This window comes from Carassius carassius, chromosome 39 (assembly GCF_963082965.1).
Source record: "Carassius carassius chromosome 39, fCarCar2.1, whole genome shotgun sequence".
NCBI lineage: Eukaryota > Metazoa > Chordata > Actinopteri > Cypriniformes > Cyprinidae > Carassius > Carassius carassius.
In genome coordinates this window covers 6,883,601-6,907,315 of record NC_081793.1, presented here as the reverse complement: position 1 = coordinate 6,907,315, position 23,715 = coordinate 6,883,601, and the positions used below count along the sequence as shown (strand labels likewise).

The 23,715-nt window shown below is 43.3% G+C and overlaps 1 pseudogene; it reads right to left on the bottom strand.

The window, feature by feature from the left end:
• Positions 1 to 3,302: 3,302 nt before the first annotated feature.
• Positions 3,303 to 23,318, bottom strand: LOC132120947 (DNA topoisomerase 2-alpha-like; annotated as a pseudogene).
• Positions 23,319 to 23,715: the final 397 nt, after the last annotated feature.

Here is a 23,715-nt window from a genome sequence, read left to right as displayed (position 1 = left end):
GTTCTTAGAGGGGGGGGTACTGTCACGGTTGGTAAACCGGTATCTCTGGGTTTTGTACTTTGTGGGTGAAGTCTGTGTGTTACGCGTCTGCACTGATTAGTTTGTGGGCGTCTCCGTTAATTGTCATCAGCAGCAGCTGTCACTCATTACCCTCTGTATATAGTGGCTTGTCTCATGTCTTGTGTTTGTGAGAGCGTTGTTTCATGCTGGTTAACCGTTCTTTGCCTTCTGTTGTGTTCTGCGTTTTGGATGTCCGTGTCTTCCCCCGGAACCTCGTCCACTCTTCGCAACCACCACAAGCATCACAACTTACCTTCAGCTCAATTCCCCACAGTTCCTGTACCACCCTCTCCTGCTGCCAACTCACCACCGCCATCTGGATTCATCACCTCCTTCCACCATCTCGGACTGTATCTTCTTCCCAGTGTTGTTTGTGTTCCAGTTTGTTTGGTTATCGTCTCTCATTAAAACTTTGTTGATACTCGCACTTGTTACCCGCTTCGGTAACACTTTAGAATACTGTTTCTTACTTACTACATAACTATTATTGAAGAACTAGCAGGTGACTATTTATTAACACTAAACTCACTACTGTTAACTACTAAGAAAGATTTGTTAACTAATCAGTATGTAATATAATTTTATGATTGTGTTAAGTAACAGTTAGCTAATCAGTAACTAATATATTCTATGATACCTCCTGAAGAACTACTATTAATTATCTACTAGTTAAGGTTCAAGAACATAACTATGAAATAACTACTATATAATATTATATAATATTATAAGTAGACCTATTCATTTTCAAAATTACTTGAGTAAAAGGACAAGTACAAAGTACTACTATTAGCTTATAAAGTAAATGAAATATGCATTTTGTTTGCTTCTAAATGTTTAACTTTTGATTTTGAAATGTTTGTTAAATTAGTTAAAATGTGGGCAGTATACATGTTAAAATGGAATAAAATATGCTGTACTAAGAAATGTTCTCATCTGAAATAAACAGATTTTAGTCAAAATTATGTAGTTTATTATTATTTACTAATAGGTTAACTTTAGAATTCTGTTTCAGGTTCTAAGTAAGTCCTGCAAAATTATCTGATAATTTTTTATTAATTACTAATGGGTTCTCAACATTTTCACTTTAGAATACTGTTTCAGGTTCTAAGTAATTCCTGCAGAATTATCTGATAATTATTTATTAATTACTTATGGGTTCTCAACATTTTCACTTTAGAATAGGCCTAATGTTTCAGTTTCAAAATAAGTCCTGCAGAATTATTTGTTCATTAATTATTAATTACTAATGGGTTCCCTATGTTTTCACTTTAGAATACTGTTTCAGATTCTAAGTAATTCTTCAGGAATTATCTGATAATTCTTTATTAATTACTAATAGATTCCCAATATTTTCACTTTAGAATAGGCCTTATGTTTCTGGTTCAAAATAAGTCCTGCAGAATTATTTGATCATTAATTATTAATTACTAATGGGTTCCCTATGTTTTCACTTTAGAATACTGTTTCAGGTTCTAAGCAATTCCTGCAGAATTATCTGATAATTCTTTATTAATTACTAATGGGTTCCCAACATTTTCACTTTAGAATAGGCTTAATGTTTCAGGTTCAAAATAAGTCCGGCAGAATTATTTTATAATTCTTCATTAATTACAAATTGGATACCTGTATTATCACTTTTCCTCAGGCTTTGCCTTACATACAGAAATTTAATTAATGATAATGTGGTATATGCTGAGGAGGCACACATACAGTACTGTATATAAAAACTAAGGTAATTATCGCAAGGCACTGGAGTCGTGGTGGGGTTCCTATTGGAAGCTGATTTCTTACAAAACACACAAAACAATTCACTACATAGGCAAAGCCTCTATAAAATGTATTGCATTTATTAATATTGCATTCTCATACTACTACTACTATTGCTAATAACATTTATATGAAAGGGTCAAAATTCAGTGTAATTGTGTAAAACTGTTCATTACTAGTTACTTCATAGTTATTTTTCTTGAACCCTAACTAAAAGGATATTTAATAGTAGTTCTTCAGGAGGTATCACAGAATACATTAGTTATTGATTAGCTAACTGTTACTTAACATAATCATAAAATTATATTACATACTGATTAATTAACACATCTTCCTTAGTAGTTAACAGTAGTGAGTTAAGTGTTAATGAATAATCACCTGTTAGTTCTTCAATAATTTCTTATTAGTTATGTAGTAAGTAAGAAACAGTATTCTAAAGTGTTACCCATGATATATACACTGAATAAAATTATGAACGCAACACTTCTGTTTTGGCCCCCATCTGTCATGAGTGAACTCAAAGATCGAAGACTTTTTTCTATCTACAAAAAAGGCCTATTTCTCTCAAATGTTGTTCACAAATCTGTCTAAATCGGGGTCAGTGAGCACTTCTCCTTTGCCAAGATAATCCATCCACCTCACAGGTGTGGCATATCAACATGCTAATTAGACAGTACAACTATTGTACAGGTGTGCCTTAGGCTGGCCACAATAAAAGGCCACTCTAAAATGTGCAGTTTTATCACACAGCACGAAGCCAGAGATGTCGCAAGTTTTGAAAGAGCATGCAATTGGCATGCTGACTGCAGGAATGTCCACCAGAGCTGTTGCCCGTGAAATGAATGTTCATTTCTCTACCATAAGCCGTCTCCAAAGGCGTTTCAGAGAATTTGGCACTACATCCAACCGGCCTCACAACCCTAAACCTCGTGTAACCACACCAGCCCAGGACCTACACATCCAGCATCTTCGCCTCCATCTGAGACCAGCCACCCAGACAGCTGCTGCAACAATCGGTTAGCATAACCAAAGAATTTCTGCACAAACTTTCAGAAACCGTCTCAGGGAAGCTCATCTGCATGCTTGTCGTCCTCTGCAGTCACCTGACTGCAGTTTGTCATCGTAACCAACTTGAGTGGGCAAATGCTCACATTCGATGGCGTCTGGCACTTTGGACAGGTTTTCTCTTCACGGATAAATCCCAGTTTTCACTGTACAGGGCAGATGGCAGACAGCGTGTATGGCATCGTGTATGTGAGCGGTGTGCTCATGTCAATGTTGTGGATCGAGTGACCCATGGTGGTGGTGGGGTTATGGTATGGGCAGGCATATGTTATGGACAACGAACACAGGTGTATTTTATTGATGGCATTTTTAATTCACCCTAGATACCGTGACGAGATCCTGAGGCCCATTGTTGTGCCAATCATCCACGACCATTCTGCACGAGCGCTGTTTATGCACACATGCAAATCTCATTCTGCACACACATACTGTACCTTCACAGCTTTGCCTCGTTTGGCTCCCTCCTTCTTAACGACCTGGACCTTCATGGTGCTGGTGATGCGAGGGATGACACGGCGGCCCTGTGGGGTGGGCATGATCTCGTTCTTTACCTTCACCACCTTTGATTTACCTACTTTACCTTTCCTTCTATCTCCTTCTCCTTCTATCTCCTTCTGTTCCACACGCTATATGCAAATACACAGATAACCATTGTTGACTCTACAAATCACAAACCTCAATGAAATGTTAGTTTAGAAAACAGGCACAATTTTCATTAAAATGACTGAAATTATTTCTTCATACAAAGCTGTCTATCATATAATGTTCCACCAACTGCAAAAAAAAACAAACAAAAAAAAAAACGGTTAATTATGATCTGAATCTTATTTACCTCCAGCTCCTCAGTAAAGGCTGCCAGATTCTCTTTCCACAGATCAGCAGGAGCTTTCATCTTGAGCATGTTTAACTCTGTTATCTGCAGAACAAAAGTATGAGAACCTTTGTAAACTCTGCTGCTATACTAAAATCACCAGCTGTGTTCCCATCCATCACAGACTTATAGTCACCTTAGCATCTCTCTGTCTGCACAGTTCATCTTTCTTTTCTTTGGTCAGGAACCACATAGGCATGCTGAGCCTCCTCTTTTTCTTTCTCCTCGTCATCCTCCTCAGCATCCTCTTCTGCATCCTGCCGAACAGTGAAAATGATACTAATGCAGGTAACAGGTCAAAGAAAACAAAGCATGTGTAACCTGGCTTACACATAACATACTAATATGCTTTTAATATCCAAATCTGTTAAAGGATTTTTAGGCTGCATTAATTAGGTAAACCGGAACCGGAAACACTTCCCATAACACCCTATGTACTTGCTACATCATTAGAAGAATGGCATCTACGCTAATATTTGTCTGTTTCTCTTTTATTCCGAGGTCACTGTAGCCACCAGATCCAGTCTGTATCCAGATCAGAGGGTCACTGCAGTCACCCGGATCCAGTACGTACCCAGACCAGATGGTGGATCAGCACCTAGAAAGGACCTCTATTGCCCTGAAAGACAGCGGAGACCAGGACAACTAGAGCCCCAGATACAGATCCCCTGTAAAGACCTTGTCTCAGATGACCACCAGGACAAGACCACAGGAAACAGATGATTCTTCTGCACAGTCTGACTTTGCTACAGCCTGGAAATGAACTACTGGTTTCATCTGGTCAGAGGAGAACTGGCCCCCCAACTGAGCCTGGTTTCTCCCAAGGTTTTTTTCTCCATTCTGTCACCGATGGAGTTTCGGTTCCTTGCCGCTGTCGCCTCTGGCTTGCTTAGTTGGGGTCACTTCATCTACAGCGATATCGTTGACTTGATTGCAAATAAATGCACAGACACTATTTAACTGAACAGAGATGACATCACTGAATTCAATGATGAACTGCCTTTAACTATCAATTTGCATTATTGACACACTGTTTTCCTAATGAATGTTGTTCAGTTGCTTTGACGCAATGTATTTTGTTTAAAGCGCTATATAAAAAAAGGTGACTTGACTTGACTTGACTTTAATAAATGTGTAGGATGTACCTTCTCCTGAGCATCTTTCCATGCCTTAACAGGATTGGAGTCATAGCCCATCTGCTGAAGCATGTGGATCAGGTCATTCTTAGGTTTATTTTCTTAAAATTATAAAGATTAGAAGCTTCATGTCAAAGACTTAAAGACAGTTACCTTGGAATATATTCTCACTGGCCACTTTATTAGGTACACCCGTTCAATTGCTTGGTAACACAAATAGCTAATCAGCCAATCACATGGCAGTAACTTAATGTATTTAGGTGTCTAGATGTGGTGAAGACGACTTGCTGAAGTGCAAACCGAGCATCAGAATGAGGAGGAAAGGGGATTTAAGTGACTTTGAACGTGGATGGTTGTTGGTGCAAAACGGGCTGGTCTGAGTATTTCAAAAACTGCTGATCTACTGGGATTTTCACGCATAATCATCTGGTCCAAAAAATAGAAAATATCCAGTGAGTTGCAGTTGTGTGGATGAAAATGCCTTATTGATGTCAGATGTCAGAGGAGAATAGGCAGACTGGTTAGAGATGATAGAAAGGCAACCGTAACTCAAATAACCACTCGTTACAACCAAGGTATGCAGAATGCCATCTCTGAACGCAAAACACATTGAACCCTGAAGCAGATGGGCTACAGCAGCAGAAGACCACACCGGGTAACACTCCTGTCAGCTAAGAACAGGAAACGGAGGCTACAATTCGCACAGATATGGTAATTTCTCAAATCGTCATATCATCAGCCTGTGAGATCAACACTACATGATAATATCGTGCATGGGTGGAGCAAGAGAGAGACTCTTTATTCTTGTCATAGCATAACTATTTGGTGTTTTAAACCATGCAGGTGCTTGTGAGAGAACCTATGGAATCACCAATAATCGAAAAAATATACTTTCAAACATACTGATAACTAACATTAAATATAAAAATGCTGTATTTAAAACAACTAGTTCATATATAGTCAGACGCAGCTGCCATATCGCACGTCCTGTGACAAATTTGCTGCATCTGCGCACGGAAGTTATCAGTCTAAATGTTCTGCAAAATCAGCCAACAGTGAAAATCAATCGTAGATTTAATTTTAAGTCCAGCAGTTTAACACTGTCACAAGACGCGCGATATGACAGTTATATCCGACTATACAGTATATGAACTAGCTGTTTTTAATACAGTATTTTTATATGTAACATTAGTTTCTCAGTATGTTTGAAGGTATATTTTTTCAATATACAATATTCAGCCAGTCTTTCCTGAGGACGTAATACTTCATTCTGAGCTCAAAGAAATCCTTCAAGATGTCCTGAACAGACTAGTACTTCTTCAGACTGCCCACATGATCAAACAACACCTGCATGAGAATGCTATAGACATTGGAAAATAAACAAATGCATTTTTTTTAAAGATACATGATATACATGATATAAAATGTGTGGTGTGTTATTCACCATGGAGTGACAAGTGAGCAGATTCTGTAGTTTGAAGACTTTGTGTAGTCCAGCTGCTTCAGCCTCTGTCAGGCGCTCCTCTGTCATCTTAATGACAAAACGCACTGTGGTGTCTGTATGATACTCCTTATAGTCTGTGATCAAAGGAGGAACCTTCTCTGTGCCGTTCAGCATCGCCTCCAACACATTCTCCTTATAGGTCTTATAGGTCTGATGACTAGCATAATTTTCTTCTCAATATTTTGTATTCCCCAGCTGTACATTTCAGGTCAAAAACACTGCTAGCTTGTTTAATATACAGCAAGAAACATGATTAAAACCTGACATAAGACATTGCTAAAAGGCTTAAATGGTTAGTTGCACTAATGCAAAAAAAATTCCAGTTTATCATGTCAATCTGAATATTTTGAATCCCTAATTGCCTCATACCAAATGGGTTTTTAATGGGTTTGTGTCTTGGGAGTAAGCATGAATAAACTTCCTAAAACAAGTATAAAAACAGACTTCACACACCTGTGTCCAGGTTTTGATTGGCAACTCAGTGATCTCAATGGTGGTAGAGTCAATGTTTACCACCTCTCCTTTATTCACATTGTGATTATTCGCCAGTTCATCAATGGTCCCCTTGCTACGCACCTTGTATTTGTTGGCCATAACCATTAGCTGTGCGTGTCTGTGTACCTGAATATTATATAAAAGTTTTATTTTTTACAATTTCAACTAAAAGATTGAGATATAACGTAACATTGTTGTAGACCTTGTTGCATGGTTCAGGAAATTCTAAATGGAGAACATTTCTCACCTGTTTAATGATCTTGTCATTCAGAGGACAGGTGGAACCAAAACTCTTCTGCTGTAAGGTCATGTTCTCTTTGGTCTGAGAGTCTAAGCTGGGGTTCTCGATTAGACAGCTCACAAACAACCACATGTGGTTCTTCACCTGTACGCAGAGTCCAACCAGCACTTTACATCGAATCACAAAATTGCTATTATCTTTGAGCTGTGTATGGTTTGCTGATCATGTGGATGTACCTGAAAAGTTTTGATGGCCACCCCAGCCTTGTTCTCCTTTTTCAACACTTCAATTAGTTTGGACACAATCTGGTCTCCAACGTAGTCAGCGTGTCTGCCACCCTGAAACATACAACATCATATTTAAAACACTCTCCACTGTCAATTTACAGTTTCTGAGAAAGATATGTCCATTCACATTTACAGGTCAACAACATTTAATGGAGTTTCAGATAGTCACCCAGTTAAGGCCCCTATGACAACAATACTATAGCATTCTTATTATGCTAATATGCAGATAATATTCAGATTGATTTCTAGTGGATATCATGTTACGTAAAACTATGCTCAAAGAGATTTTGCTTAGTAGAAATGGAAATTTTCACATTGCTTTAACAAGCCTGCTCGATGCATGAGAAAGTTGTTCTCATGTGTCAAGGATGCACATTTGAGCTTCCACAAGAACCACTGAGGTTTGTTCTCTCACATCAAGCTCTGATGAGCTGTAAGTATATTTGTTGATCAACATGTATATGTTAATAAATATCTAACATCACAAGCAGTCACGTCTCTTTGAAAGACTTGAATTAAACCACTCAATTCATATTCATATTTTCAACTATAAGCATCAAAGTTTTGGATGAACAGACTTTAAAAAACAGGAGGTGTGATGAGTGGGGTGGGGCCGAGAGCCGTGGGAACGGAGCGAGGCCAGTGGAGTGATTTGGAAATGAGCGACACCTGCTCCACTCACCGGTCTCGAGTCCCACGGAGGAGATCGGAAAGATACAAAAGAGGAGCGACGACAGTGAAGGACGAGAGAGGACAAGGCCTGGGTTTTATTTTTTGTTTTGTTTGTGCGTGGAAGTTGTCCGTGAGGGGCTGTCGCGCTGTTTTGTGTTTATTTTGTTTGTGCCGGCAGCCATATCACCCTGGAGCCCAAGACCGGTTTCCCACTGAAGCTAAGCAGGGCTGAGCCTGGTCAGTACCTGGATGGGGGACCTCCTGAGAAAACTAGGTTGCTGCTGGAAGAGGTGCTAGTGAGGCCAGTAGGGGGTGCTCACCCGGTGGTCTGTGTGGGTCCTAGCGCCCCAGTGTAGTGATGGGGACACTATACTGTCAACAAGCACCGTCCTTCGGATGAGACGTTAAACCGAGGTCCTGACTCTCTGTGGTCATGAAAAATCCCAGGATGTCTTTCGAAAAGAGTAGAGGTGTGACCTCGGCATCCTGGCTAAATTCGCCCATTGGCCTCTGATCATCATGGCCTCCTAACAATCCCTATATCTGCTGATTGGCTTCATCACTCTGTCTCCTTTCCACCAGTAAGCTGGTGTGTGGTGGGCGTTCTGGCGCACTATGGCTGCCGTCGCATCATCCAGGTGGATGCTGCACACTGGTGGTGGATGAGGAGATACCCCCTGACAATGTAAGCGCTTTGAGTGCCTAGAAAAGCGCTATATAAATGTAATGAATTATTATTATTATTATTATTTTATTATTAGTTTTCATTTGAATGTCCGTCGGTTCCCGCCTCCTTCTTCCCGTGATTGTGAAGTTTTTATATTGTTACAGGAGGCTAATCCATTTTAGTGTAAATTAACCCTTCAATACCAGTTTGAAAACATGCATTTTGGAAAGGTTTGAATTATTATGCGACCACAATGCTATATTGCAAACCTGAAGATGTTTACCTTAGTTGTGGCGATGCCGTTTACAAAGCTGACTTGCTGGAACCCTTTATCACTAAGGGTAAAACACACTTCCCAGCGCTCATTCACAATCTCATGGACTACTGTCAGGGGAGAACCAGTCTCATCCACCTTATCCTTTAGATACAGGTCCACATAGCTACGGAAACCATTAATCTGAAAAGCTAAAGGAAATTAAACATAGGCAGAAGATACAGTGACGTAAACAAACAGAAAACTCAAGGGCAAAAATCAGTCATCTACTCACTGGCATTTAGAAAGACACGGACGCCCTTTGTGGACCCAGCGATGTCATACGATCGTCGAGTCAGCAGTGCGACTGTGTCTTTATCTAAAGCCTGTATCTCAAACTTTGCAAGGTCTGGCTGGAACGTGATGCAGGTGTAGTGATCGCCATCAAAAGGTTTGATCTTACACTCGCTTGCTCGGCCCATGTTATCAAACCATATCTTTGGGGAAAAGATTAAAACAGTTTTAACAGATTGGTCCAAGATAAGGCACATCATATTATGATCAACATTGCCACTATTATATCATATCTGAGTGTACATTAACTGAATCATCACTATCACTGATCTCTATATATTGCTCACAGAATTTAAAATTGCAGGAGTGTTCAACTGAAAATGCTGCTTTTCCCAACCATCAGAGTGCATCACTGACTGACAGCCAACTCTTTGGCCACATTTACACTGCTGTCTGGATGCCCCAATCTGATTTTGTGGACTATATCAGATTTTTTTTGATGAACTGCTTACACCTTCTTTTAAAAGTGACCTGTATCGGTAACAGTTTAGAATAGGTAACAATTGTTAACTATTAACTACGACATTTCTCTCAATAAATTCTTAATTTGCTGCTTATTAATTGTTAGTAAGGTAGTTGTTAGGTTTAGGTATTGGGTAGGATTAGGGATGTAGAATAAGGTTAAGTAGAATAAGGCATTAATATGTTCTTAATTAGCACTAATACATGGCTAATAATCTAGTAATATGCATGCTAATAAGCAACTGATAGGTGTTACCTATTCTAAAGGGTAACCGCTATGGCATATGCCACAGCACTGCCTACAAGGTTATTGCTCCTATAAAAGCTCATTTTTATCAGTTCTTTTTTCTTTGGGTTGTTATATTTCTTACAGCTTTCTGCTCATTCTAAATCAGATAACGTTACAGATAAAGTAGTAGGCCTACTTGATAGTTCTAAAAAATGAACAGTAAACATAAGTTTACACATGGGAAATTTTTTTAAAGAAATTAAGAGCCACAGGTCTGTATTTTAAACTTTTTTTGTAGCTATAGAGTCCTTTTTAAACAATAATAAGGCCTAATAAGATGTTCTTAATTATTCTGTTAATCAGATGAAGACCTAAAACATTAACTTAATTTATCCAAATCAAATTAAACCCTTTAGAATTTACTATAGAATTTTACCCGAGCATTGCAAATCTCGCATATTGCATTGTTCTTGGTTCTTGTCAACAGTACCTCCGCCATGATAAGCACTGAATGAATGACAGGCATTCCATTGTAACATTGTGTAAGGGTGACATCTAGTGGAGAAGATCAATGACTGCGTTTACTTGCAGCCAATAACCCGTTCAAAATATATTAGCAATAACCCGGTCGCGCACGGCCATGTAAACACCGGCAAAAACCCGGATATGCTCAGATATTATACCTGGGGTACCCCTTTTCTAACCCGAATATTTGGTCTTGTAAACGCGTTTCGGCATATACCCATCAAAATGTGTGTTCTGCGCATGTTCTATTCGCAAGGAATCTTGGTCTTTTGAGTAGAGACGGCGCATAAAAAAACACCGCGTGCAGTATAGAGGCACAGTAGTGTCAAGTGCTGCTGGTGGATCAGTACCAGCGCCAAAGCGCAAACAAAGACTATCGCTATCTGCCCCAAACTATTCATTATCCGCCTGCTGCTGCTGTTGTTGTCTTTGGATACAGGAAGAAGAATCGGAAATGACGCATATTGCGTCTTGTTGTCCGTACGTCCAGACGCTAACCGTGCGTCGCCGTTTACATCGGGATTGGCGACTGATTACACATTCCATGCATACAGGAGTAACTCTCTCTGCTCACGCATGTAAACGGGTTATCCCGAATGTTTCAGAAACCCGAATAGTGACCTTAACCCGACCATAACCCGAATTTTAACAGCATGTAAACGTAGTCAATGATAAGATTTGCATTAATCAGCTCTTGTTTTAAAGTTTTGCTTACTTAAATACTGAAAATATCGATTTGCGGCTTTTGAGAATCGATATCGAATCGACATCATTAAAAAAAAGTATTAATCGAAAAAAATCTTTTTTTTGTTCAGCCCTAATTCTTAGTTCTTCTTAACTAAAGTAGTTAACTAATGAACCTTATTATAAAGTGTTACCGATTTCGTTTTTTGCGTATAGGTAGGTAAATCATAAATGCAGATGCTTGTAATGTTTGGTGAGGGGGGTGGGTTTCTAACAATTACAGTTCCACTTGCTAGTGAAGGAAGTGAGAACACAACATGAACATCAGTCTTACAAATATCAGAGCAGGAACATACACCTTTTACACCTGCTCAACCACAGGAATACCCTTCCCATTGTTCCACACACTGATGGTGTTATTCTCCCTGCACACACGAACATGCACCACAGATATCTTCTCGAGCTACACCAGTGAACACAAAGTGGGTAGGAAGTACTTACGGATCAGTGTTGACCTTGATGCAATACATTGCCTTGTCCCTCTGTTTGTTATTAGCAGCATTCACTATGAATCAGAGAATGAGTAGCCTATTACTGTCACGGTTGGTAAACCGTGATCTCTGGGTTTTGCACTTTGTGGTGAAGTCTGTGTGTTTCGCGTCTGCACTGATTAGTTTGTGGGCGTCTCCGTTAATTGTCATCAGCAGCAGCTGTCACTCATTACTCATTCCCTATATATTGGTTTGTCTCACGTCTTGTATTTGTGAGAATGTTGTTTAATGTCGCTTCCCCTGTTTGTTGGCTTTAGTGTTGTTTGCGTTTGGATGTCCGTGTTCTCCCTGGAACCTCATCCACTCTCCGCACTTTCACTCAGCCACAAAGACTTACCTTCGGCTCTATTCCCCGCAGTTCCTGTGCCATCCTCTCCTGCTACCTTCTCACCATCATCATCCAGATTCCTCACCACCTCACCACCATCTTGGAGTTTTTTCTTCCCAGCATCATCTTTGTACTCCTGTTTGTTTATTTACTTTTATTAAATTGTCTAAACTCGCTATTGTTTCCAGTCCTTCATTCACCTCACCGTCACAGAACGTTCTCACCCACCATGGAAGCAGCGAGCACCAACACCCTCACAGACTTGCACAGGTGTCCGAGCTCACCCAGCAGATCCATCAGCTCACCTGCGCCTGCGTCGCCCAACCCCCGGGAGACCCCCCAGGATCACTTCCGGCCAGAGCCGCGACTTCCAGCACCAGAAAACTACTCCAGTGAGCCAGCTTTTTGCTGAACTTTTTTGAATAAATGTTCTATGCACTTCGCTTTGCAGCCCCGCACCTTCGCCACCGAAGAAACCAAAGTGGCATTTAAACTCACGCTAGCTACTGTCGGGCAAGGCCGCCCTATGGGGTACGGCGGTGTGGGAAAATCAACATCCGTGTTGCGCCTCGTTCCACACCCTCTCAGAGGAGATGAGAAGGGTATTTGATCGAGCCGCAGCCGGCAGGGAGGGCGCTCACCAGCTCTCAGATCTGCATCAAGGCACATCCTCAGTCATGGACTACTCCTTCGAATTCCTTACCCTGGCGGCCGCGTGCCAGTGGAACGAGGCAGTGCAGTGGGATCGATTCCTGCATGGGTTATCCAACCGTGTTCAGAAGGAGATCTACCTCCTCGAGCTGCCCCCCACACTTAATGGACTAATCGACTTGGCCCTACGAGTTGATGCACGGATTAATCGCATGGGTCGCCAGCCCAGTCCAACAGGGCATACCATCTCTCCTGTTAGGGGGCGCTCGAGTTGAGAGAACGCGGTCGGTTCCGTCGACGACCACGAGCCCATGCAGGTGGGTAGAGCTCGGCTGTCCCGGAGGGAGAGGGAACGGCAAAGGTCCCAAGGACTATGTTTATACTGTGGCGGCTCGAAACACAACATCTTCTCATGCCTGGTAAAAGAGCCAGCCCGGTAGTAAACTTGAGGCTACTATTGGGTGGGATCTCCGCTGGGAAGTCCTCAACACCATCATCGACCCTCCTTCCAGTGAAACTGCGGTGGAAGAATCACTCTCACGAATGTCACGCCCTTCTGGACTCCGCAGCCGAAGGTAATTTCATCGATTCTTCCCTTGCACATCACCTGAACATTCCTGTCCTGCCTGTGTCTCTCCCCATCCATGTCACCGCACTCAACGGCCAGGAACTGCCTCACGTCACACACCACACAGAACCCATCACACTACTCGCTTCTGGCAATCATCGCGAAACCATATCCTTTTTTCTAATGGACTCCCCTGTTGCTCCCATTGTGTTAGGTCACCCCTGGTTAACTAAACATAATCCAAGAGTGGAGTGGGGTTCCAACACAGTCACATTGTGGAGTGAAAGTTGTCATGAGTCTTGTCTGGTTTCTGCTTGTCCTGTTGTCCCTGTTTCTGTCTTTCAGAAGGAGAACATGGTATTGCCAAACATGCCCGCAGAGTATCTGGACCTGAAGGAGGTGTTCAGTTAGTCCCGTGCTGCTTCTCTTCCTCCGCATCGTCCCTACGACTGTGCCATAGATTTAGTGCCAGGTAAGTCTCCGCCTAAAGGCAAGTTATACTCTCTTTCTATTCCTGAGAGGGAGGCCATGGAGAAATACATTTCTGATTCCTTAGCATCTGGGTTCACAAAATTGGATTTATGTAATGCCTATCATTTGGTCCGCATCAGGAAGGGGGATGAATGGAAAACCGCCTTTAATGCCCCCAGAGGGCACTTTGAATACTTGGTGATGCCGTTCAGGCTCTCCAACTCGCCCGGGGTTTTCCAAGCACTCGTTAATGATGTGTTGAGAGATATGGTAGATCAGTTTATATATGTTTACCTGGATGACATACTGATTTTTTCTTCATCTCTCCAGGAACACCTTCAACACGTCAGACGAGTGCTCCAGAGGTTACTTGAGAATGGGCTTTTTGTCAAGGCGGAGAAATGCGTATTCCATGCACAGTCTGTTTCCTTCCTAGGGTATATAGTCTCATCCGAGGGAATACGTATGGACCCTGACAAGATTAAGGCTGTGATAGAATGGCCATCTCCAGATTCCCGTAAGGCCCTACAGTGGTTTCTGGGGTTCGCCAATTTCTATCGGCGTTTCATTCGCAATTTCAGCCAACTAGCCTCACCTCTGACAGCCTTGACCTCTCCCAGTACTCCGTTCAGGTGGTTGGACGCAGCTGAGGCTGCGTTCACTAACCTCAAAAGCCGCTTCGTTTCGGCTCCCATCCTTGTGGCCCCTGATCCCACACGGCAGTTCGTGGTGGAGGTCGACACGCCAGAGGTGGGGGTTGGAGCAGTTTCGGACGATAAGGTACATCCTTGCACATTTTTTTCTCATCGATTATCTCCTGCTGAACGTAATTATGACATTGGCAATAGAGAGTTGTTGGCCGTCAAATTAGCATTAGAGGAGTGGCGGCACTGGCTGGAAGGTTCAGAGGTACCTTTCATTGTTTGGACCGATCATAAGAATTTTGAGTACATTAGAACTGCCAAAAGACTCAATTCCAGGCAGGCTCGGTGGGCACTTTTTTTCGTCGCTTTGAGTTTACTTTATCGTACCGCCCGGGTTCCAAAAATGTCAAACCCGATTCTTTATCACGTCTTTTTGATCCCTCCGCCCGCCCGACTCTCCGTGACTCCCGAGTGTATTTTACCTGAGAAATTAGTGGTCTCAGCACTCGTATGGGAGGTCGAGTCGAAGGTCAAGAAGGCCTTACAAGGGGTAACGCCTCCGTACGGTTGTCCACCGAACCGTTTATTTGTGCCAGAGGAGTTAAGGTCCGAAGTCGTCAAGTGGGGTCATTGTTCTAATGTAGCTTGTCACCCAGGGATAAGTCGAACTAATTGGTTGGTTAAACAACGATTCTGGTGGCCACGTATGGCTCGTGACGTCCACGATTTTGTTTTGGCTTGCTCAGTTTGCGCCAGTGGTAAGTCATCTAAATGGCCTCCTGATGGGCTTCTTCAACCGCTGTCTGTCCCTTCGAGACCCTGGTCCCACATCACTCTAGATTTTGTTACCGCCCTCCCGCCCTCTAATGACATGATGGTCATTTTGACCATAGTGGAATGATTCTTGAAGGCGGCACATTTCATTCCCTTGCCCAAATTACCGACAGCCAAGAAGACAGCGGTCACTGTCCTAGATCACGTTTTTCGGCTTCATGGCCTCCCGGTAGACGTGGTTTCTGACAGGGGATCTCAATTTATATCCAAATTTTGGAAAGAGTTTTGTAAATTGCTAGGAGCGTCAGTTAGCTTGTCTTCGGGTTATCATCCCCAAAGCAACGGTCAATCTGAGCGAGCCAACCAAAATTTAGAGAGGACGTTGCGATGTTTGGTCTCCAAGAATCCTTCTTCCTGGAGTCAACAACTCTCTATGGTGGAGTACACCCACAATTCGTTGCCGGTGTCAGCTACGGGCCTCTCTCCATTTCAGTGTAGTTTAGGTTACCAGCCACCAGTCTTTCCCAGTCTGGAATCTGAAGTCGCGGTCCCCTCCGCTCACGCGTTTGTCCAGAGGTGCCACCGCACCTGGACCAGAGCCCGTGAGACTCTGCTCCGGATGAGGGAGCGCACTAAGGCTAAGGCCGATGGCCACCGGTCACAGCCTCCCGTTTACATCGTGGGTCAAAGGGTGTGGCTTTCTACCAGTAACATTCCTCTGCGTTCCGTTTCTAATAAATTAGCTCCCAAATTTATTTTCTATCCCGTTTTCTATCACCAAGATCATTAGTCCGGTGACAGTCCGCCTCAAACTACCTCCAGCGTACAGGAGGATACACCCCGCCTTTCATGTGTCCAAGATTAAACCCGTGTTTTATGCACGTATTAATCCGCCTACTCCGGTTCCCCCGCCGCCGCGTCTCGTAGATGGGGAACCGACTTATTCGGTAAATCGTATTCTGGACTCGAGACGGAGGGGACGAGGATTCCAGTACCTGGTGGACTGGGAAGGTTACGGTCCGGAGGAGAGGAGTTGGGTACCTGCTAGGAACATACTGGATCACTCCCTTATTGATGACTACAATCAGCAGGTAGGCCCTTCTGGGAACTCCAAGAGGAGTTCTTAGAGTGGGGGTATTGTCACGGTTGGTAAACCGTGATCTCTGGGTTTGTTTGTTGGCTTTAGTGTTGTTTGCGTTTGGATGTCCGTGTTTTCCCCGGAACCTCATCCACTCTCCGCACTTTCACTCAGCCACAAAGACTTACCTTCGGCTCTATTCCCCGCAGTTCCTGTGCCATCCTCTCCTGCTGCCTTCTCACCGTCATCATCCGGATTCCTCACCACCTCACCACCATCTTGGAGTGTTGTCTTCCCAGCATCGTCTTCGTACTCCTGTTTGTTTATTTACTTTTATTAAATTGTCTAAACTCGCTATTGTTTCTAGTCCTTCATTCACCCCACCGTCACAATTACACTATTACACTCAAGAAGTACATAATTTCTACATAAGGTCGAAACTGAGTTGCTTTTCAAATGTTTGAGCTTCATTTAACAATATTTAATGCGCACTGATCAATGTTTATTTGAATTGCCTATATCGAATCTCTTCATTATATGAAGAGACATTATTGCTTTATATTATTTTGATTAAACCACTCAGTTAATTTGGATAAATGTTGCAATTTCTTCTTTCATAAATCTTTCATGGTTTATGAAAGTTTGGGTTTCATTGATTTTCAGTGGAGGGACAGAAATCTCTCAGGTTTCATTAAAATATCTTAATTTGTGTTATGAAGATGAATGTGTTATGAGCTTGGAGTAACATTTGAACATTGATGTTTTAATTAAAAGCAGAAAACAGTGTATGGCAAGAAAAGTCCATTAGTAAACATTGCTAGCAGCAGACTACTTGACATTAACTACACACACAAATATATATATAATAATTATATATATATATATATATATATATAAACACCTCACCCAGAATCTCATCAAAGATCTTGTAGAGTCCTGGCACATATGTGATGTTTTTGCAGTTCATTCCCACATTCTCATCAAACACCCACATTTGCTGAACAGGAAAGAGAAAGCAAAGAAACGATGGGTCATTATACAGTACATATGTGATGGCACTTCCATCTGAAAATAGGAGTTGGCCATTCTTCACAGAATGAAGGAGACTCAACCTCTTAACTTGGTTATTTATTTATTTATGTATTGTATAGTTCAGCCAACATTCTTGTCTTAGTAAAGTGAGTAAACACTTCAGACTAACCATTCTAGTGTTAACATGCATTATTCATAAACAGTTGGTGCCCGTGACCCTAATAAACATGACCTTTCAGGAGATGTGGATGATCTCTACCTGAGTAACAGGCTCCACTAAGCCTATGTAGGTGTCGGGCCGGAGCAGGAAATGCTCCAGCTAGGTCTTCTTCTGATAAATTCTTTCCACAGACAGATGCTTCTCATCTTTCTTAGGCTTACTGAGATCCTTGTTCTCAAACAAACTCTAAAAAAAAAAAAAAATTAAAAGCAATTATGATGCATTGTCAGACTGATAAAAGAAACTTAAGCAATTTTTCAGGCAACCGAGACATAGATGTGGATGACTGCAAACAGTCCAGAGGTTTTCTGCTTTATACTACAGTATATTACGGGTCAGTTTGACTCAGTGATTGTTGCTGGCACAATGCACTAAGCTTCAGTAATGAACACAGAAGTAGTTTGAAAGGGTTAAGAGTTGTTATTAGAGTGAAGGCCAGTCTTATTCTATAAAGAATTTTGGCCAAAATCTGCATGAAAATAGTGCCAATCAATATGTTGGCCAATTTACTAAAAACATGAAGTCACGTTACATTTCTAACAGTATTCTTTGTATTATATCACCTTTGCATCAAATTACAAAAGAAACAGTTAACGCTAATGCGAGGGTGTTTCTAATGCAGCGTCTATGGGAGGGACGGTCAATTTGAAATCGTTCTCTCTTCTGACTGCCGTTATCATTCTCTCTCAAAACACTATCTTTGGGTTTTCTTTTGCTACTTGAAATGAGAATGCAAAAATACATTTCTGGTACTCTCCCATTCACCGATCTTCAAGTTAACCCAACTATGACGTCATCCGCTGCAGCAAGCCCTTCTTGGGAGCATAGACAGTAAAAGAAATGGACACAGCGACCCCATTGGATTCAACGGAGACAAGTGAAGTCAAATAGAAGCACTTACTTCCTGGGGGTCGGGCGTACTGCGCAGACTCAAACTGAGCTTGATGACGTAGATGTCAGGCGAGCAACCTGTAAATCTTCTAATCGCTGTGCCAAGAGAAATCTGAATCACCCACCGAATCTTCCAGAAAAGGTGAGCGTTAACAGGAGCAAATTTTGGTAAGTAATCTGATTAATTATCTCCCTTGACTTCATGCCTCCACGTCCCCCCGATAGCCTCATAGACAGTAAAAGATTGCCTGCGAGCTTCTCCTCCTGTCCATATGGTAATTTCTCTACTGTGCGACAGAAAGTCGCTGCTTATGAGTTAGGTTAGGCTAAAAAAAGTTAGGTTATTTTTTTACAAAAACTGCTTCTACAGGACAATAACATAAGATACAAGGTAATGGAGCCTTTTATACATTTTCGTGCTTCTTTAGAAATAATTAATGGACAAATGGAGTCTTTAAACACCTTAGATGTAAAGTTATTTGTTGTCAAAGTGACACCAAAATGAATGGGAGTCAATGGAATGCTAACAGCAGGTGGGGGTCCGCTAGCCAATGGCAGCGCCCAGGGGTGCTTCAAAAAAATATGAAACCCTGCCCCCCTGCTTGGGAGGCATAAGCCCCTTTCACACTGCACTTCAGACCCGGCAAATTGCCGGAACATTGCCGGGTCGCCTTCTGTGTTAAAGTAAACACGTCCCGGGATTGATTCCGGCATTGAACCCGAGTCGGGGACCTAGTAACATTGCCGGGTTCAATCCCGGGATGAGCGCTGTGTGAACAAAAGCCAGATCTAATGCCGTGTCGAAGTGATGTAAGTGCAGTTATCTCTTTTACCAGCTGTTTTGAAGGAAGATCAACGTTCTTGACGAAAAAATATGTGCAAACTTTAATGAAGCAGAGATCATTTAGTTCCTCACTATCTGCGCTGAAGCTGAGATCATTCGCTTGCTTCAGTGAAAGTATAACGTGCCTAACGTTTTCAACTCGTATATTACACGTCACGCCCTGATGTCACCTGTTGTTACGGGATCTTTACGGGTTGTGTGTGAAAGCACGCACATATCCCGGGTAATCACTGGCAGTGTGAAAGTGCAAAATCTAGCGACCCGAGAATAATTGCCGGAACACTTTACCCGTGTATTTGCCGGAATTGCAGTGTGAAAGGGGCTATAGATATATACATGTATATATCTATGCTTGGGAGGAACCCGTAACAACCACTGAACAGAGAACGTCTCCGGTTACTCACATAACCTTAGTTCCCTGAGAGGAGGGAATGAGACATTACGTATGGGGAAATCCATTTCCTCTAAATTATGAAGTCTGATTGAATAACTCTTTTGCTTGCAATTAGCCAATGGCGCCCCTGCCCTCACCTGATTGGCTGACAGCCATCAATATAGGTGACGGCGGGTGCCAAAGAACCCCAGAATCTTCGACCGAACACGGCAGGTTACGTAATGTCTCATTCCCTCCTCTCAGGGAACTAAGGTTACGTGAGTAACCGGAGACGTTCCCTTATCGAGTCAGTCTCTCAACATTACGTATAGGGAACAATAAAACCCCCGCCTTGTGGAAAAAACTGTCCGGCCCGGCTCGCATCGAGCCACAGTAGAGCATAAGCACTTATTCTTACAGCGCTAGCTCTAGGTCGGGTACTGGACCTGGTTGAAACACCTCTTGGCACCGAGTCAAATCGGATCCTACACCATCGTAATCCCGTGCAGCCAGATAAGCAACACTGGTGTGATATGGGGAAAATGTAGCAATATGTTGGTGCTTGGGAATACACTGCCGGCTTATAATGCGGGCATAATAAGGGGACCACATTAGATAGCTAATGAATACATCAACCGCAGCTATTACTAAAATAACTGACGCTGTCTATACGACCTGGTCGAAACCATGGCTAGGGCACGCCTGACTGCTCAACTCCCTCCTCCTGCACTGACAGCACATGTTATGTGAACGAGGGAATGTCCAAATTATAGAATCTCGCAAACGTATTGCGAGACGACCAGCCCGCTGCGAAACAAATGTCCTGTCCTGAATAGACCCCGATTGGGCAGGCAGTTCCCCGGGAAGCATAAGCTAGTCGCATAGCCTCCACTATCCAGTGTGATAGCCTCTGCTTCGACAGCGCCTAGCAGATGAAAAGCTGCTCTGATGTTCGAAACTGGCTAGTTCTGTTCACATAAGCACTCAGGGCACGCACGGGGCACAAAGCGCACTTCTGAGACACTGAATTACTGTCCTCCTTGGGGCAAAATGCTTGAATTGTAACCATCTGAGCTCTGAACGGCGTTGAGAGCACTTTAGGTGAATAGCCGCATTTGGGTAAAAGTCTGACCATACTATCGTCTGGTCCAAACTGCATACATGCGCTGTTCACTTACAGGGCATGCAAGTCTCCCACTCATTTCCCGCAAGCTAGCGCAAACAGCAGCGCCGTCTTAAATGAGAGCACATTAAAGTTGTTAAACTCAGCAGGTTCAAAAGGTGGGTCGGACAGCACACTAAGCACTAACAACAGGTCCCTGACGAAGGCAAGGTGGGTTAAGCCACCTAGCTCCCCGAAGAAAGCTCGTTATCAGGGGGTGCCTCCCCACTGAATGGCCGTCTAGCAAGTCACAAAAAACAGCAATAGCAGCCACGTAGACTTTCACTGTAGATGGAGAACTGCCAGCATCCAGACGTTCCTGTAGGAAGGTCAGAATAATGAAGATATCGCAACTCCTGGGGTCCTCATTTTTGTCAACACACCAGTTAGCAAATACTTTCCACTTCAGAGTGTATAAATGCCTCGTCGAAGGGGCACTAGCCTCTGCTATTGTCTGCAGCACTCGCTGATATACTCCACGCTGATCTGCCACACATGCAGGTCCCAAAGCTCTGGGTTGAGGTGCCATATGGTGCCCCTCGCCTGGGATAAGAGGTCCCTTCTCGGCGGGATCCGCCACGGGGGAAGCCACAACATGTTCACCAGTTCCAGGAACCACGGCTGGTTGGGCCATTTGGGTGCTACCAGGATCAACGCACATCTCTCCTCCCTGATCTTTTGCTGCACCAGCGGCATTAACTTGACTGGGGGAAAACCATACTTCCATCCCCCAGTGGCTCGACAGCGCGTCTCCCCCCAGGGGGGATGCTGTCAGTGAGAAGTACAGAGGGCAATGGGTGTTCTCCTGCAACGCAAAGAGGTCGATCTCTGCTTTGCCAAACAGATTCCAGATAATATTTATCGTTTACGGATGGAGCCTCCATTCTCCGTGTACAATGCCGTCCCTGGACAGCATGTCCGCGCCGCAATTCAAACTGCCCGGTACGTGCACTGCTCGAATCGACAGAAGTACCCTGTCCGTCCATAAAAGCAGCTGTCTGGCTAATCCCTGCAGGGATCGCGAACGCAAACCTTCCTGGCGATTGATGTATGCCACCACTGCCGTGTTGTCCGTTCTGATGAGAACATGACGGTCTTTCACGAATGGAAGGAAACTGTGCAGCGCTGAACCGCTTCCATCTCCAAGCAGTTTATATGCCAGCGCGTATGCTGCAGTCGCCATCAGACCAAGCAACCTCTGAAACGTTCTTAAAGGGGTTGCTCTGCCTTGAACGAAGAGGGCTAGTGTATTGTGAATCGACTGGATTCTCGGCTCTGACAGCTTCATGATCATAGTGCGCGAGTCCAGTATCATACCCAGGAATGTGATATATTGGTGCGCCAAGGAAGAAACCGTCCATCCATCTCTTAGACGGCAGCTCCTTGGGGGCTGTCCACTCCAATTCCATATGTGCCACCGCCTCCGTGAGGATCACCATAAGCTCCGCATCCAGCGAGGCGGGGGTGGTTTCAGACGGGGCCTCAGACCACGCTCCCGGGCCGGAGGCATTTGTAGACATGGCGTCGTCCTCGTCATATCCAAACGAGACCATTTCCCGCGCTTCTAGTGGAGGGCGGGAACTGGCCTCAGAGTATGAGAGGGGATCTTTCACGTGAAGATGGCGTGGGCGTTGGGCCGATGCCAATACCTCGACAGAATCCGTCGACGGAGCTCTCTGCACTCTCTCGGTTTGCAGCTCGACGGCGGCCAATGGGGGAGAGGCAGGAGATACAGGGCCACCGTTACGGGTAATGGCCAGCCTAGCACGAAGGATCTTGATGGGAAGCTCCTCACAGGCATGACATCACGATCCTTCGAATGCCGCCTCTGCGTGAGCCAGACCCAGGCACAGCACACACTGCTCGTGTGCGTCCAGGAAATCAATGGGCCCACCACACATGCAGTAAAGTGAAATTTTAAGAGAAAAATCGCCGGAACGCAAGAGGGGATAATTTTCCGCTCTGAATGCGTGAATTGAATCTGCAAAACCAGACTCAAGTGAAGAAAAAAGATTCTGAGGTTTTTTGGCACCCGCCGTTACTTATATTGATGGCTGTCAGCCAATCAGGTGAGGGCGGGGCGCGCCATTGGCTATTTGCAAGCAAAAGAGTTATTCAATCAGACTTCATAATTTCGAGGAAATGGATTTCCCCATACTTAATTTCGATAGACCAACTCGATAAGGGAACCTAATAGATCAGTGGTAACAACAGCAGGGAACTGCAGCGTAAATTATGGTTACCATGGTAACTTTTTTGTTTATGTCTAAACCCTAAAGTAACTACATTTATGAGTAGTTAACTTACTTGAACAATAAAAACAAATAGACAAAATCATGCAACAGAATTACAGGCTGCTTATGGGAAGGACAAATAACAAATATCATGTTTTTTTTTGTTTTTTGTTTTTTTGTGTGTCTTAATTAACTTACCTTCAGAGGTCCTTCTGAACCAGCCATTCTTACATTTAACGCCTAGCACGAAACGAAACGATGTAAACTATAATACAAACAGATCTGCCTTGTGCTGCTGTCAAATCTCTAGCCCTTCTGAATTACGGAAGATGCCTCAAACTATCTGAATTAAAGTGATGAACGACTGAACTAATCCAATGATACAGGCACTAACCGCTTTTCAAATTTCAAATCACACATACCGGTATTTGCATAGACAGTAAAAGGTATTTGAGTTGTCATTTACTGTCTATGGTGTGCTACTCCCGCCATGTTCGCTGACCTTTCTCTGTCAGTAGCTGTCTATGGTCAGTAGTGGGTTGGGGCTTGATGCATTTCTAACCAATAGCGTTAAAGATTGTGAGCAGCCAGCAAACCGCCTCCTTTCATGGGTCCAATAAAA